At 42.7% G+C, this 16024-nt stretch overlaps 1 protein-coding gene across 1 annotated transcript in view; it reads right to left on the bottom strand.

The window, feature by feature from the left end:
• Window positions 1–14889, bottom strand: part of SPTBN1 (spectrin beta, non-erythrocytic 1) — a 247019-nt gene extending 232130 nt beyond the window's left edge. Inside the window, exon 1 of the mRNA XM_073553919.1 lies at window positions 14705–14889. The gene's annotated coding sequence lies outside the window, so the exon portion shown is untranslated. The remainder of the gene's footprint in view (window positions 1–14704) is intronic.
• Window positions 14890–16024: the final 1135 nt, after the last annotated feature.

A 16024-nucleotide genomic window follows, 5' to 3' on the forward strand; every position in this document is an offset into this window, starting at 1 on the left:
ATAAATGGCTGTTCTATTCCTGATCTAAGGCTACATTCACACACAGCATTTTTTGAGGATATGTTTTTCAGTTGAAAAAGCAGATCAGCTTTTTAAAAAACCGCATCACCTGAAAGGTTTTTGAGCTCAGATAATGTTTTCAATAGCAGAGCAGATTTCTAATCTGCTTTTATCTATATATCCATTTATCTATATCTGTCTATCCATATCATATCTGTACGAAAAAGAATGAAAGCCGGGTAGCACACAGACTAACACTCCTTTTTTTTAGCACCAGTCAGGTACACCTCATAGCTGCCCAAAAGGACGCCCAGGACAGGCATTGCTCGTCTTCAGTAACATCAACAGATAGTCAGAATAAATAGACTGCATTCATCACCGCATCTTCTTAAGGTGCAGGCTTTATTTTCAAGTGTAGGGGTGTGAAGTATGAGGTTCTGAAGCAGCTGAGGTGTGCAGTATGAAATTCTGCGTAACAGTATGAGGTTCTGCCCCTCCCCCCAGGTTTGATCCTGGCTACGCCCATAGTGTGAATGTGGCCTGAGGATCTAGGCTTTATCTTAGCCGAGATAAGTCATAGTGTGTGTGTGTGTAATATATATATATATATATATATATATATATATATATATATATATATATATATATACACATATACACACACAGTACAGACCAAAAGTTTGGACACACCTTCTCAAAGAGTTTTCTTTATTTTCATGACTATGAAAATTGTAGATTCACTCTGAAGGCATCAAAACTATGAATTAACACTTACCGTATATAATTAACAAAAAAGTGTGAAACAACTGAAAATACTGTCTGTCTTATATTCTAGGTTCTTCAAAGTAGCCACCTTTTGCTTTGATTACTGCTTTGCACACTCTTGGCATTCTCTTGATGAGCTTCAAGAGATAGTCACCGGAAATGGTTTTCATTTCACAAGTGTGCCCTGTCAGGTTTAATAAGTGGGATTTCTTGCCTTATAAATGAGGTTGGGACCATCAGTTGTGTTGTGCAGAAGTCTGGTGGATACACAGGTGATAGTCCTACTGAATAGACTGTTAGAATTTGTATTATGGCAACAAAAAAGCAGCTGAGTAAAGAAAAACGAGTGGCCATCATTACTTTAAGAAATGAAGGTCAGTCAGTCTAAAAAACTGGGAAAACTTTGAAAGTGTCCCCAAGAGCATTGGCAAAAACCATCAAGCGCTACAAAGAAACTGGCTCATATGAGGACCGCCCCAGGAAAGGAAGACCAAGAGTCACCTCTGCTGCGGAGGATAAGTTCATCCTAGTCACCAGCCTCAGAAATTGCAGGTTAACAGCAGCTCAGAATAGAGACCAGGTCAATGCCACACAGAGTTCTAGCAGCAGACACATCTCTACAACAACTGTTAAGAGGAGACTTTGTGCAGCAGGCCTTCATGGTAAAATAGCTGCTAGGAAACCACTGCTAAGGACAGGCCACAAGCAGAAGAGACTTGTTTGGGCTAGAGAACACAAGGAATGGACATCAGACCACTGGAAATCTGTGCTTTGGTCTGATGAGTCCAAATTTGATATCTTTGGTTCCAACCACCATGTCTTTGTGCGACGCAGAAAAGGTGAACGGATGGACTCTACATGCCTGGTTCCCACAGTGAAGCATGGAGGAGGTGTGATGGTGTGGGGGTGCTTTGCTGGTGACACTTTTGGGGATTTATTCAAAATTGAAGGCATACTGAACCAGCATGGCTACCACAGCATCTTGCAGCGGCATGCTATGCCATCCGGTTTGTGTTTAGTTGGACCATCATTTATTTTTCAACAGGATAATGGCCTCAAACACACCTCCAGGGTGTGTAAGGGCTATTTGACCAAGAAGGAGAGCGATGGGGTGCTACGCCAGATGACCTGGCCTCCACAGTCAACAGACCTGAACCCAATCGAGATGGTTTGGGGTGAGCTGGACCGCAGAGTGAAGGCAAAAGGGCCAACAAGTGCTAAGCATCTCTGGGAACTCCTTCAAGACTGTTGGAAGACCATTTCTGGTGACTACCACTTGAAGCTCATCAAGAGAATGCCAAGAGTGTGCAAAGCAGTAATCAAAGCAAAAGGTGGCTACTTTGAAGAACCTAGAATATAAGACACAGTATTTTCAGTTGTTTCACACTTTTTTGTTAATTATATAATTCCATATGTGTTACTTCATTGTTTTGATGCCTTCAGAATGAAAATTGTAGATTCATAGTCATGAAAATAAAGAAAACTCTTTGAATGAGGTGTGTCCAAACTTTGGTCTGTACCGTATACATGTACACAGTGTATTACATATTTACAACTTATTACAGTTGTGTTCTAAAGTTGTATTCCAATAAATAGATATTATGTTCTAAATATCTTGATTATTGGATCATAGAAATGATTAAATGTCTGATGTTCACATTGTGCTACAATAAATTTTTCACTTAAATATAAGCAATATATGTGGGAGTCGGAGTCGAAGCTGGTGTAAGGGAAATTGAGGAGGAGTCGGAGTCGCAGGTTTGGCTTACCGACTCCACAGCCCTGATTGATGGTATTTAGTTTATCTAAGATCTTCTGTTTCAGATCAGCTGCAGTGTTCTGTAGTTGAAGGATTGGATTTTCAGGGGATTGCACATGTTCTTCCAGGTCTTCATGTGGGGTGGATCTGCAGTGCAGTTGATCCATCTCAAGTTGTGATAATAGCTTTCTCTTTATGATAGTGAAACGTTGGGTGACTAGTTGTTTCTAAGTCGGTGGACATGCAGGTCTCGTATCCATCCAGAGTTTACTCATATGCTTCATATCCACCTCTCGCCATCCATCAACCTCTCTCTAAATTAGAATTCTGGTCTAACCGAGTCAAAGTTTGCCAACTATGCACCTATTGTATTCAAGCTGCTCCCCTGGGTATTTTTCTGGGGTTTTTTTTTTTTGCTTTAAGGTTGAAGAGATTTGTTCTTTTATTTTGTGTTACTTTTTTGGTCTTTACAAAGGGGCATTGCTCACAGGGTAATAATGCAGAGCAGCCTTACACAACCCCCCCCCCCCCATGAGCAACATTATTTTTATTTTTTCCTAATTGACATGGAAAGAACCTTTCGTGAACCTCCATATAAAACTGAAGGAGAAGTGGAGGTTTTGCTGACGACTTTTGTTGCCAACTCCACACAAAATCGGTAGAATTTTAGAGTGCAATAGCAGTGGATAAGGTTTATCAATGCAAATGTTGAAAACATGTTTTAGTGGTAGAATCCACAACAGAAAAAGCCTTCTGCATTTGGACTTATAGATTGTATGGATCTAATAGTGATAAAGGAATAAAGGGCTATTCACATTGCTAGATAATCTTGAACGAATATATACTGTGTATATATATATATATATATATATATATATATATATATATATATATATATACACACACACACACACATATACATACATACACACACACATACACATACATATACACACACACACCCTTTTCAGGCTCCTTGAAGATGTGTAGCGCAGTATAATAATAACAATGATACTGGGAATCACTGCACTATACCCATGTCTAATTCTTGAATCAAAATATAAAGTATATCCTATTTAATAAAAAAAAAAAAATCAAGTTGTTAGATGGAGACAAACCAAAGCAGTGTGGAGTATTGTATCGTATTTGAGGCTGCGACACCATCACCTCATGTGGTGTAGTACTATGGGACCAGAGGAAGAGTCGTATCTAATTGCATATTAGTGTGCAGAGCGGAAATGCAGGCTGCTGACATGAAACAGACAGCGCTCTGAGTGGGTACAGGGAAAGGAATGCATTAGGGAAAGCAGCAATAGAAACGCATGGATCTTCTCCTTAATCTACAGCACTTAGCCTGTTTCCCATCACTGAAAGATATGCGCATACATAATGTCACCAGTCCATGAATAAGAGGCTGTCTCATGAAGACAAGACCTGTCCATACAACCTTTGTAAACAAACTTAAAATATGAAGGTCACCCACCAAGAGACCCTCGGTGTCGGCCAAGGGCTTCGCTGTTGCAAAGACAATGTTTTTCTCCAGCAAAGTCAGCTGGTTTCTGGGAGCCATACTAGTGGCCAACTTAGCCGACTCTAATAAAGCCCACCGGCACACACTTTTGGCAGCACTCCCCCCCCCCCAAACGAGTGCATGTAAAACTTCAAGCATTTTTGCATACATTATTTTCTGCATTTTATTTAGCGGTTCATTGTGCCTTTGGACGTATTAAACTGTTTAGATCACTACATTATTTTATAAATTCCTCAAAGGATCATATACAGTAATTAGTAATGTCAACTACGCAAAATAAAAAAAACTTCATACTAATTAGTACAGTTATGGCTATGGTTAAAGGAAATGGTACAATGAAACTTTAAAGTGCAATTGTACCGAACCGTTATACAGCCCATAAGTGTGAGGCCTTACCGCACTCCCGGAAGGTCACTACAATTACCACATGGATATAAGATTTAAAAGCAGTATGCCCATCTCCAAGATCCTCTCGCAATACAGTATATAGCAGGTATAATATTAGCATATACTGTACCTCCATGTTAGAAATGTAGTGTAGATGTTGAGAGTCGTTATGTCGCTTACCCAATGTGCAGGGCAATGCTGGAGCTTAGGTATCTATGGTTACGACCACTAAGAGTGGTCTGTCACTATATGAATGGCTGTAACCATGGATACCCAAGCTACTGCAGGGCCCTGCAAGTGGGGTAAGTGACATAGCGAATCTCAAGAACAAGACTACATTTCTAATTGGAGATATTTGTCATTATTAATTTAAATATTACACCTACTCCATATCGGCCTAGGATCTTGGAGATGGGAATACCCTTTAAAGAGCTTTTTTTCCCCCCATAGTCAATGGTCCCAAATTTGCTCAGGAAAAAATAAAGTTGGAATCTCAGTCACCACTGGCAAAAGTGACACTTTTTGAACTGTTTTATGCACAAAAGCCATGGTGGGTCCTAAGTGCAGAAATCTATAGCAACCAGAAATTAAACCCCCCATACCAGACAGGCTGTAAACTATTGGGTGTGTGTACAGGGAATAGATCTGCCTCAAAATCCACAAAGAGTATTTGATGATTTTGATGTAAATTCACTTTACAATCCAAGTGCAAAATAAACATTGTGACAATTCCCTAACAGATTGATTTTTGTAGCTGAAACAAATGCTTAGAAAACAATAGTGTGAGTATGTTGACTGATTCCAATAGGAAAGTACTGTGGGCTTGCTCTGTGACCTGTCCTGAGGTCATGGTGCAGGGAGGGGAGAAGTAGAGCCATGATCATCACCTCCTGTGAATAGTGTGACCAGTCATTGCAATCCTGCCTATGATAAAGAATAGGCCTACTGAAAGAGTGATCTCTGCAGAACAGAAATTGTCAGCCCAACATGAGGTTTATTTTGCAAAATTTCAAATATATTTTTTTTTCTTATAATGGTATGGGGAAAAAAAAAAAAATTAAAAACTAAAATTTTGTAATTACTCTTAAACGTGATTTAAACAGCTGGATATTTTAAGGACTTTAAGAAAAACCGTTAGAGTTATAATGGGGGCCATATTATTAAGCTTAAAGGGAATCTGTCACCTATTTTTTGGCATATAAGATGCAGCCACCGCCATCAGGGACTTATCTACAGCATTCTGTAATGCAGTGCGCAGGACCTCTGACCTGGTCCGGCGCCTGTAGTACTCTGCCCTCAACAGGGCAGAGCAGTATGCCTGCATGCATCGGAGCCGCGACGGGAAGCAAAGAAGAGAATGTCATCGCTAGAAGATGGGAGGCACCGGACCGCAACACCCATCGGACCCGGACCGCCCCCGGGTGAGTATAATCTAAACTCGTTTTTCTTATCTTTCAGGTTACATCGGGGGCTTAGCTACAACATTACAGAATGCTGTAGATAAGCCCCTGATGGCGGTGGCTGCATCTTATATGCCAAAAAATAGGTGACAGATTCCTTTTAAAGAAGTAGTCCACTACTTTGACAACTCCTTGTCATATCACACGCTTGGTAGCATTATGAAAAAAAAAAAAAAAAAAAAAGCTTATACTCTCCTCCCGTGCCAGCACCGTTCCCGTGGTGTTGGCACTAGCAGTTCGCCGAGCTACAGTGCTGTTGTTGTGACACATGACCCCGGCACTCAATCAGCGATGGTGTCACTGTTGTCGTCTTCGGACAAATTGAAAAGGAAGTCTGGGCAGCAGCTGATCTCTGACTTCCTCTTCATGTTCAATTTGTCCAAACATGAGGACAGATCGCCAGCTCTGATTGAGCATCGTGGGTCACGTGTCACAACAACCGCAGGAACAGCCCCAGCACAAGAGAGGAATATAGGCTTTTTTATTTTATAGAGACCAAGAGTGGGGTATGAAACGTGGCTGTCCTAGTAGTGCTAAACCCCTTTAAGGTTTTACTAAGCCCAATTACAAACTGTATGCCCCCCCATTATAACGTTCACAGGTGTTATTTAAGTCCTTAAAATATCCTATTGTTTAAATTAGGTTGATGTTAAAGTTACAGTGATCAATACCAGATTGGCAGCCAGATTTTAAATACTTTGAACAGAGTTGCAAAGTAATTTGTAGTTGTCGCTGACGCGTACTGCAGAACACATCCCATAAAGAAAAAAAAAAAAATAGCAACTGATGAGCAGTACTAGGCATTGGCTGCTACACACTGAATTGAACTGTGCCTTGCTTAAATCACAGCTGATCGGTTGGGTTAACAGGTGTCGGACCCCCAATGTCATGATATTAATGACTCATCATAGGGATGGTATTGTGCCCGGACAACCCCTTCAACTATGAGTAACAAATACAATTTTTTATAATTTGTGAGGGAAGAGGACTTAAAAACCTGCAGTGAAAGCAACGTGCCTCAAAGAAGTTAAAAAATAAACAACTTTTAATTTAAGTCATGTCTATATGTAAAAGAATAAATATTGCAGCCATAGTGACAAGATCTACGACAAGGGCCAGTTTGTCGAAAGTCAGCCAACATCCTACCATTGACCTTGTCTACAAAATCTCAGTCTCCAAAACGAGAAGGCAATAAGATACAGTTCTTGGGATAGTAAATTGATCTCTAGTAATTAAATCTACACCAACTTTGCAATATGCCCTCTAACGGTATAAGACAAGGATCATAAAAACCTGACGTATGTTCAGTTTATTTCCAAGACTTCTCCGTCTCACTCCTAAGTGCCCTTTCAAAATATTTCAAGTCTAATGCAAATTTGTCATCCTCGCTAATGAACGTGTAGAGATAACCTTTGATGTCAGCGTAACCATGTTTAATGCCATTGCTGATGACAGCCTCCCTTCATACAAACAAGAGGCATTCTTTAGCCCCCCCCACCACAGCTATGACAAGCACTTGGCACGGAAGTCCAATCAGAAAAGCATTATTAGTAGTAACCATAACTCATCTGTATAATTATCAAAGGAAAGCAAAGAAAAACATTTAGCCGTGTTTACCGTAATTTGCCTAAGTTAAACAGTAATATAAAATCCGTCAGCAGTACAGACTGACTTGTGTTACCTAAGGCCTGTTTCACACTTCCGTTTTTTCAAATCCGTCAAAATCCGTTGGTTTCCGTAAAAAAAACGGATCCGCCAATTTTTTGCAGGATCCGTTTTTTTGTCCCATAGACTTCCATTAGCGGTTACCGCGGATCCGTCAAAAAAACGGATCCGTTTGCATCAGTTTCCGTCAAAAAAACGGAAACGGATCCGTTTGGCGGACACAAAAACGGAAGTGTGAAACAGGCCTTATACACCCAAGACAGCGCCAGTGTAATGTAGATATATGAATATATAACAGCTGCCATTTTGGTATATCATTATAAATATATTTTATCTAACACAACGGCCGCTGTTTAATACAAGCTGACAATGTTAAAAAAGTCAGGATGATGCCAGGTTCACATTGCGTTATTGCAGTCCGTTCAACGCATAGCGTTGACAGGCTGCATTACCGCTACTGTCATATTGTGACCGCGTTTAGCGATCACGCTAGCGCAGCTTCCCCATCTGTGCTATCGGTGACGGACCCCCGAACGCTGTAGACAGCGTCCGAGGGTCCGTCATAGAATGATGGCACATCGCGAACGCATGCCGATTATGACATGCGTTGGCGATGCGCTCGTCTATTGTAGTCTATGGGTGCGTTTACGCATCCGTTACATAGCATTAATGCCGCTATGTAACGGATGCGTTAAACGCTGCCCACAAACGCAATATGAACCCGGCCATAGAGATTACGACAAATTGTTATTAAGTTACAACCACATGACGTTTTCATGCTGTGATATCCCGTCTGTTCTGATTTTGACCCAACAAAGGCCATCTACTCAAAAGTTGACGAGAAGACTCAGTTCTGCAAGTAAGGGGTACACCTAGTCCCCCTGTAAATGGACCAATTGTTTCCATAATACGTTGTCATTAAAGTTGTACGCCACCTAACAGAGCAGGTAAAGTTAGAGGCTTCTGTAGGTATCGTAAGGTTATATAAAAATTGAGAAAACTATAAAGGATATCGTTTTTTTGTTTATTTCTTGAAAAACGCTGGAAAAGAAAAACTTAAAAAAAATATAAGACTTTCTAATCATTTCTATTGTAAAACCACTTTGCAGTTCATATGTTCAGGCTTTTAACAGTTTTAACCGCTTTAAGCTTCCAACGACACCAAACTCCACCAAAAGTGACCTGCCGGCTTATCCGGTGTTTTATGCAGCAGCGCGGCGCTCACTTTATATGTCACACAAAAAAAAAAAAAAAAAAAAAAAAAGGCTTCCACTTATAGCTTTTTTTAGGCAAAGATATGGCAAAGAAAGAAAAAGAAAAACTCCTAAGAAAAATGTTAAAATGCTTCAGGAAACATTAACAATACAATTACATAAAATAAGTCAAGATATATAAAAAAAAAAAAAAAGTTGTGTGGACATACCCTTACTGATCTAAACTACTAGGTGACGAAAATAAATGAAAGCAAAGCTGTCTGCAGTTTTGGCCAAATAAGATGCAGCCACCGCCTTTCAGGGCTTATCTACAGCATTCTATATGCCGTAGATAAGCCCCCGGTCCGGCCTGAAAGATAAGAAAAATATGTTTTATTATACTCACCCAAGGGGTGGTCCAGTGCAGTCCGATCCGATGGTTGTCGAAGGTCCGGCGCCTCCCATCTTTTTGTGATGATGCCCTCCTGATTGATTCACAGGCTTCCCGACATCACACTCCTGCGCAGGCGTACTTATCTGCCCTCTTGAGGGCAGAGCAAAATAAATGCTGTGCGCAGACGCCGGGAAAGGTCAGAGGCCCAGCGCCTGCGTGCTGCAGTACTTTGCTCTGCCCTCAGAGCAGAGACGTATGCCTGCGCAGGAGTGCGATGTCGGGGAGCCTGTGAATCAATCAGGAGGGCATCATCACAAAAAGAAGGGAGGCGCCGGACCCGGACCTGCAACACCCATCGGACCGCAAAATGCCCCCCCCCCCCCCTTCCCGGTGAGTATTATCTAGCTTATTTTTCTTATCTTAAAGGTCGCCTCGGGAGCTTATCTACAGCATTATAGAATGCTGTAGATAAGCCCTGAAAGGCAGTGGCCGCATCCCACAGTGGCCAAACCTGGTGACAGGTTCCCTTTAAGGATATTCTTTTCTAACCAATAGACGGATGGCAAACTGTACCGATGACAGATATACGGCTAATGCAAACGTCTGAACTAATGGCTGTGCAATGGACAACTAACATGCATCAGTCGACTACGCCAAAACATGAGGACAGAATGATCACATACAAAATCGTTCTGTTCCCCTCACAGTAACACATCATTCTCCATTTACAATGAGCGTTGTGATCATGATAATACTTTTGCCGACAAACTACGGTATATGGTTGCCTGACGACCAAGCGTTTTGCTCATGGTTGGGTGGTGGCAGGCATGTCTACACCAGCAGATAATCAGTAAATGACCATTCCCGATTACCTACTGGGGTAAATGCTCCATGAAGGCTCTGTGCGTGAGCCATATACAACCATAGGCTACAAGCTCACTTGCCGTTTTCAGACCCATCCTGAAGAAAGGATAAAATTAGAGGGATATTCCCATCTCCAAGATCCTATCCCAACATATAGTAGGAATAATAATATATATTAGGAAATCCCTCCAATTACAAATGTAGTATAGTTGTCATTACCTGCTATGTCGCTTAACTCATGTGCAGGGCACTGCTGGAGTTCAGGTATCCACGGTTACAACCAGTAACACCTAAGCTACAGCATTGCCCTGCACATGGGGTAAGCAACATAGCGAATCAGAGGAACTATACTACATTTCTAATTGGAGGTATTTGCTAATATTACTACAACTAATACACAATCTTGGAGGTGGGAATATCCCTTTAAGTCTTTCATTTATGCCACCAATTCCTTTCGGATGTGATCATTCATCATTAGCTGAAGAAAAAAAAAAAAAAAAAAAATGGCATGAAGCACTGTCATGAAAAAAACTTACCTTATTGCCCATGACATCCACAGTGCAGCTTTCATTTTGCAATGGCAGAATACAAATTTACAGCTGTGCGGTGACTGGTTGCTATGGGAAACAAGGCCTGGCTTTTCTTGTAGACATTTTGAACAATGTCCCCGCCAAAGACGATACAAGCTTTTCCTTATCTTCCTGGGTGAAGACTCATCCCAAGATCGGTTGCTACGATCATAATTGCCTCATAAGACATTATCAAATGGCTGACATCTAATAAATACCGTAATATATAGGAGACGCGTCATTAAAAAACCAAGTGTGTCTAATAAACCGCATAGAAACTTGTTGTGTAAGGCTTCAGTCACACTTACTATTTGATGAGATTTTTACCTCAGTATTTGTAAGCCAAAACCAGAAATGGGTGATAAATCCAGAAGTGGTGACGTGTTTCTATTAGACAGACGTCCACGAGATTTGATCGTTTATAAAAAGAAAAACTTGAGCGTTGTTTTCCCATAAGTGACCAGACATCCCCAAAACCAATGCTAATCCCTGGTTTGTGGCATCTATTATACAATGTAGAAATCTTGACTGAAATCTTCAGGTCAAGTTCAAAGTTTTTCGTGTTTTGGAAAAATTTAAAGTGTGTGGTAAAAAATACAAGACTTAAACACAAAAAACACCCCAAAAAACAGAAACAATACATATGTTTCAGCGTTGTGTCTGCAGTCTTCATTAACTGACAAAATTTGGATTTTCCCCAATTTTTCTGGTGCACAGACATTAAAAGCACTCGTTCATTTACATTCACAGTAATTATCGTACCTAAGCAAACAGGGGTGTTTGAAGTGCGTTTCGGCAAAAACCCAATCCATCTGCAACATGTGCACCCTCCATAAAAAAAGAAGTGAGAAATCACTCAAAATAGGCTTGGTAGAGACTCTTACTATTCATTTGTATTACAAAAACCACTCTGCTGTTCATCTGTTCTATCTTTTGATCATTCTCCCCCCACCACTTCAGATTTACAAAAACGACTGGTGGGAAAAAGTACGGTATATAAAGTGCGTCACATCTCAGAACTGGTATTTACTCCTAAATACTGTCCAAGCAGGAGGCTGCGCAAAAATAAAGAAAAAAAAGCAAATAAAACGCTCCTCGAAAAACTTCTCAAAAGAAGGAGAGCTTCCTGAAATGGTTTCCCCTAGAAAACTCAATTTGTGAGCGCTTAAGAAAAAAAAAAAAAAAAAAAAAAAAGTAGTGTGCACATTCCCTTACAAAACTAATAATCATTTCTGTCACCGCCACCATATGCGGCCTGGCATTCTTCACAATCTCCCTCCGTGCATCACCAACGAGGCAGGCTGCAAATTCCAATAACATACCGTACCTGAGAGCTGGTGGTAAATTTCCACTATTTGTCTCTCAATGGGCACGTATAGAAACAGATCCATCCCAAGTCACACAAGAATAGTACGGGCACCAATGCAGGCGGGTACAAAGACCCAGTCTGTTCATGTAGATACCAACAGATTCCAATATAGTAAAGAAACCTATTAAACAGCCCGCGGACATGTAACCCTAAAGCCAAAATGTCCTATAGCCCAGCTACATGTGTACACACTGTAGGCGCTGTACCAGTGCTTCTCAGAGGTAGGGCGCCCCCCATTGATGGTGAAGTAATTCAGGTAATTTTTATAAAGCTGGCATAGTTTATGACTACTGTCAGTCCATGAATTGTACTCTGGCTGGCAAGGCCCCAGTCGAAAAAAAAAAATACAATTGAGAAGCCATGGTAGGACCTATTCAGCAGCCTAATTTAGAAGTAAATCTTCCGAAATGTCATGCTTCTGCTCCTTATCCGTGCTTACAGATGCCATGGAAGTTGTGCGAGGAATTCCATACATCCTGCCACGCCTGAGAACAACTCCGTCCATCCACCGTCGACACATGCGTATCCCCTACATTCCTACAAGACAGGTGCAGAATTCCCAAGGAGTTGCGTGTTGGTGGAATCCATTAGTTCTTTAGCAGAGATAGCGGTGAAATTAGCGCTCTCTCAGCACCCGGTCAACGAAAACTTCATGCAGTAACGCTGAACATCAAGATGTCTGATGGAAACGATTCTACTTGTTAATTGTGGATTTAGACAAAGATGCAAGAGAAAATGGCATCATAAAGCAAGAACACGTCTGTACATCATCCCACCCACCGCTACCAATATATGTGCCCAAACTGCAAAAACTAGTCTAGAAATACCAATCACCCCTATCGTAAACTTCTGGAATTTGAATGGTTAATGTCCTAGACCTTAGGGCTGAATTCACTTCCATTTGACCGCATTAAATCTGCAGAACTGTAATTAACCAACCCCATCGCCTTCATTACAGGGCTGCACACATTACAGCCAGTGCACAGAGTTCCTATATTACTACTGCGGGAAATCAAGGGAATGCTCACCAACAGGCACAGCTTGGCCAGTAGAGGAGGAGGAGTACTGGCTATAAGCCTCCTTGGGTGGGGTTGTACTGGGCACACCAGCAGATGCCATGTGAACTGCAGCCAACACACTGGGCTTGTCAGTTTGCTGCATAGTGCTGCATCATCCTCAGCATCCGCACATGCAGGACCCCGTACTGCATTGAATCTCAGACACCCAGGTGCTTCCTTCCCAAATACTTTGGAGGATTTTTATATGCAGTACCACAAAAAGGATGCCACCCTGAGACACCATATAAAGGGCTCCCATGCAGTGGCATCTGTGTATTTGGACTACTATCCACCTGTACAGGCTAAAAAGGAGGAAAATCACTGGGATTACAAAGAGGAAAGATGGAAACCTGTTGATGGGGGGGCAGAAAACCAGGGGGTAACAAGCAAAGGGGCAACAATCCAACACTGACCAATTGGAATAATAGTAGCACACACAGAGAGCCCTGAGACCCCTGTGCTTATATAACCCGAAGATCAGGCACAGATGTGCAGCACTGCTCACCCTACATGCACACACTCTACATACACACACACACTACATACATGCACACACACACACTACATACACACACTACATACATGCACACACACTACATACATGCACACACACTACATACATGCACACACACTACATACATGCACACACATGCACACACATACACACACATACACACACACACTACATCCATGCACACACACACACTACATACACACACACACTACATACACACACACACTACATACACACACACACTACATACACACACACACACACACTACATACACACACACACACTACATACACACACACACACTACATACACGCACACACTCACACACATACACACTACATACATGCACACACACTACATACACACACACTACATACACACACACACTACATACACACACACACTACATACACACACACACACTACATACACACACACACACTACATACACGCACACACACACTACATACACGCACACACTACATACACGCACACACTACATACACGCACACACATACACACTACATACATGCACACACACTACATACATGCACACACACACACACACTACATACACACACACACACACACACACACACTACATACATGCACACACACTACATACATGCACACACACTACATACACACACACTACATACATGCACACACACTACATACATGCACACACACTACATACATGCACACATACTACATACATGCACACATATACACACACATACACACACATACACACACACTACATACACACACACACACACACTACATACACACACACACACACTACATCCATGCACGCACGCACACTACATCCATGCCCCCTGGCCCACGCCTGTGCCTGCACCGTTATCCCATACACCCAGCAGCACACCACAGCCCCTTCCCAGGGGGGCGCCTCCTGCGATCGGTCCCCACAAGCCCCTCCTTGACGTCTTCTTCCCTGGAGCAGAGGAGGGCGCTTGTGCTGCTGCACTGCAATGATGCAGACTGCAGCCAGGAGCCTCCAGCCCTCCATCACCGCCTATACAGAACACAGCCCTGTATGGATGCGGCGTGATCCAGGTCTGTCTGCAGCGCGGAGCCCCCTCTGCATCCCCCCACCAGCACTATCCTCCCATCAGTCCACGGCAGAAGCGCAGTACAGCGGGGGCCATTACCTGGAATGCACTGGAGTGTGGAGCCTGCAGGATGGCAGCCGCCTGAGCTCGGAGCAGGGATGAAATGAAGGGAGTGGACTGGAGGAATCCGCAGCCTCAGACACAGCAACAGCTGCACTGATTCTTCCCGGAGAGGGGCGGGGAGAGCCAGCGCCACAGCGACCTCTGCAGGAGACTGGGAGCCCAGCAGCCACCCTGCCCTGCGCTCAGATGAAGGGCTCCACCCTCGCTTCCCTCATCAGCAGCAGTGCTCCACCCATCCCCCTCTCCCCCAGGAGGACCCCGGGACAGACTGCAGACCGAGCAGAGCGCTGTGCCCGTCCTCCGGGGCTGGGCTGTCATCAGTGGGCGCCCCAGCCACAGCTTTGCGGCTACAGATGCTGCACAACCTCTTGTAGCTCATCATGCTTTTCATCAGCGTGCCCCATCTGTAGCTTCCATAAAACCCCAGTAGAAAGTCTAGTTTTCTTTTCTTCTACCTTCTGCAGCTATATCATGTACTTAATTGTCCTCTTCCCATTTTTTTAAAATCCTATTTACGTGACTCTTTTATACATTGCATATAGAAAAAGTTGAGTGACCCCTTAGGGCTTATTCACACAAGGCGTTTTTTTTCCAGTGCACTTTATTGTGTTAGTTTTATCAGAAAAAATCTCATGCACGCACAATTTTATTTCTTGGGTATTTTACTAAAGCGTTTTTGTTTTGTTTTTTTTCAAATCTGCAGCATGTGAATTCTTTCAGTGTTTTTGCAGCATTTTTATACATGTAATTGTATGCATAAAAAAACAAGTGAAAAATCATCAAAAAAGCACTTATTGTATGCTATGTTTTTCCAGCGTTTTTTAATGCAGAAAAAAAATGATCCCACAATGAATATACTTTTTTTCATTGCAGTGTTTAATTAAAGGGGCCCTGTCATGTAAAAAAAAGCATTATCCTGCAGACAGGGCCTGCGTCACAACCAAGTGCCGGGGCCCTGAGCAAGCGAGCCCCATTCTCCCATCTCATCGTCAGGGACACTAGCACGCTATGGGGCCTGTGAGTCGGGGGATCGCAGTGCCAGCACCCATAAGTGGGACACTCCCCACCCGCTTGCTCAGGGCCCGGCACTTGCAATAATTACCTCTCCCTGTTCCTGTGCAGCTTCAGTGTCTTCCGCGTTTTCTGACACTGTGACATCTCATAGTAGAGGGCGCGATGACGTCACTACTGTGCACCCACTGCTCTCTGCAGTCACAGTGCAGAAAGCAGTAAGACGGCGACGCTGAGGAGTCCAGACCTGCGGCCAACGAGGAGAGGTATTTCAATTTTTTTATG

The sequence above is a fragment of the Dendrobates tinctorius genome, unplaced genomic scaffold (genome assembly GCF_039654945.1).
Source record: "Dendrobates tinctorius isolate UK_male_01 unplaced genomic scaffold, ASM3965494v1 ptg000203l, whole genome shotgun sequence".
NCBI lineage: Eukaryota > Metazoa > Chordata > Amphibia > Anura > Dendrobatidae > Dendrobates > Dendrobates tinctorius.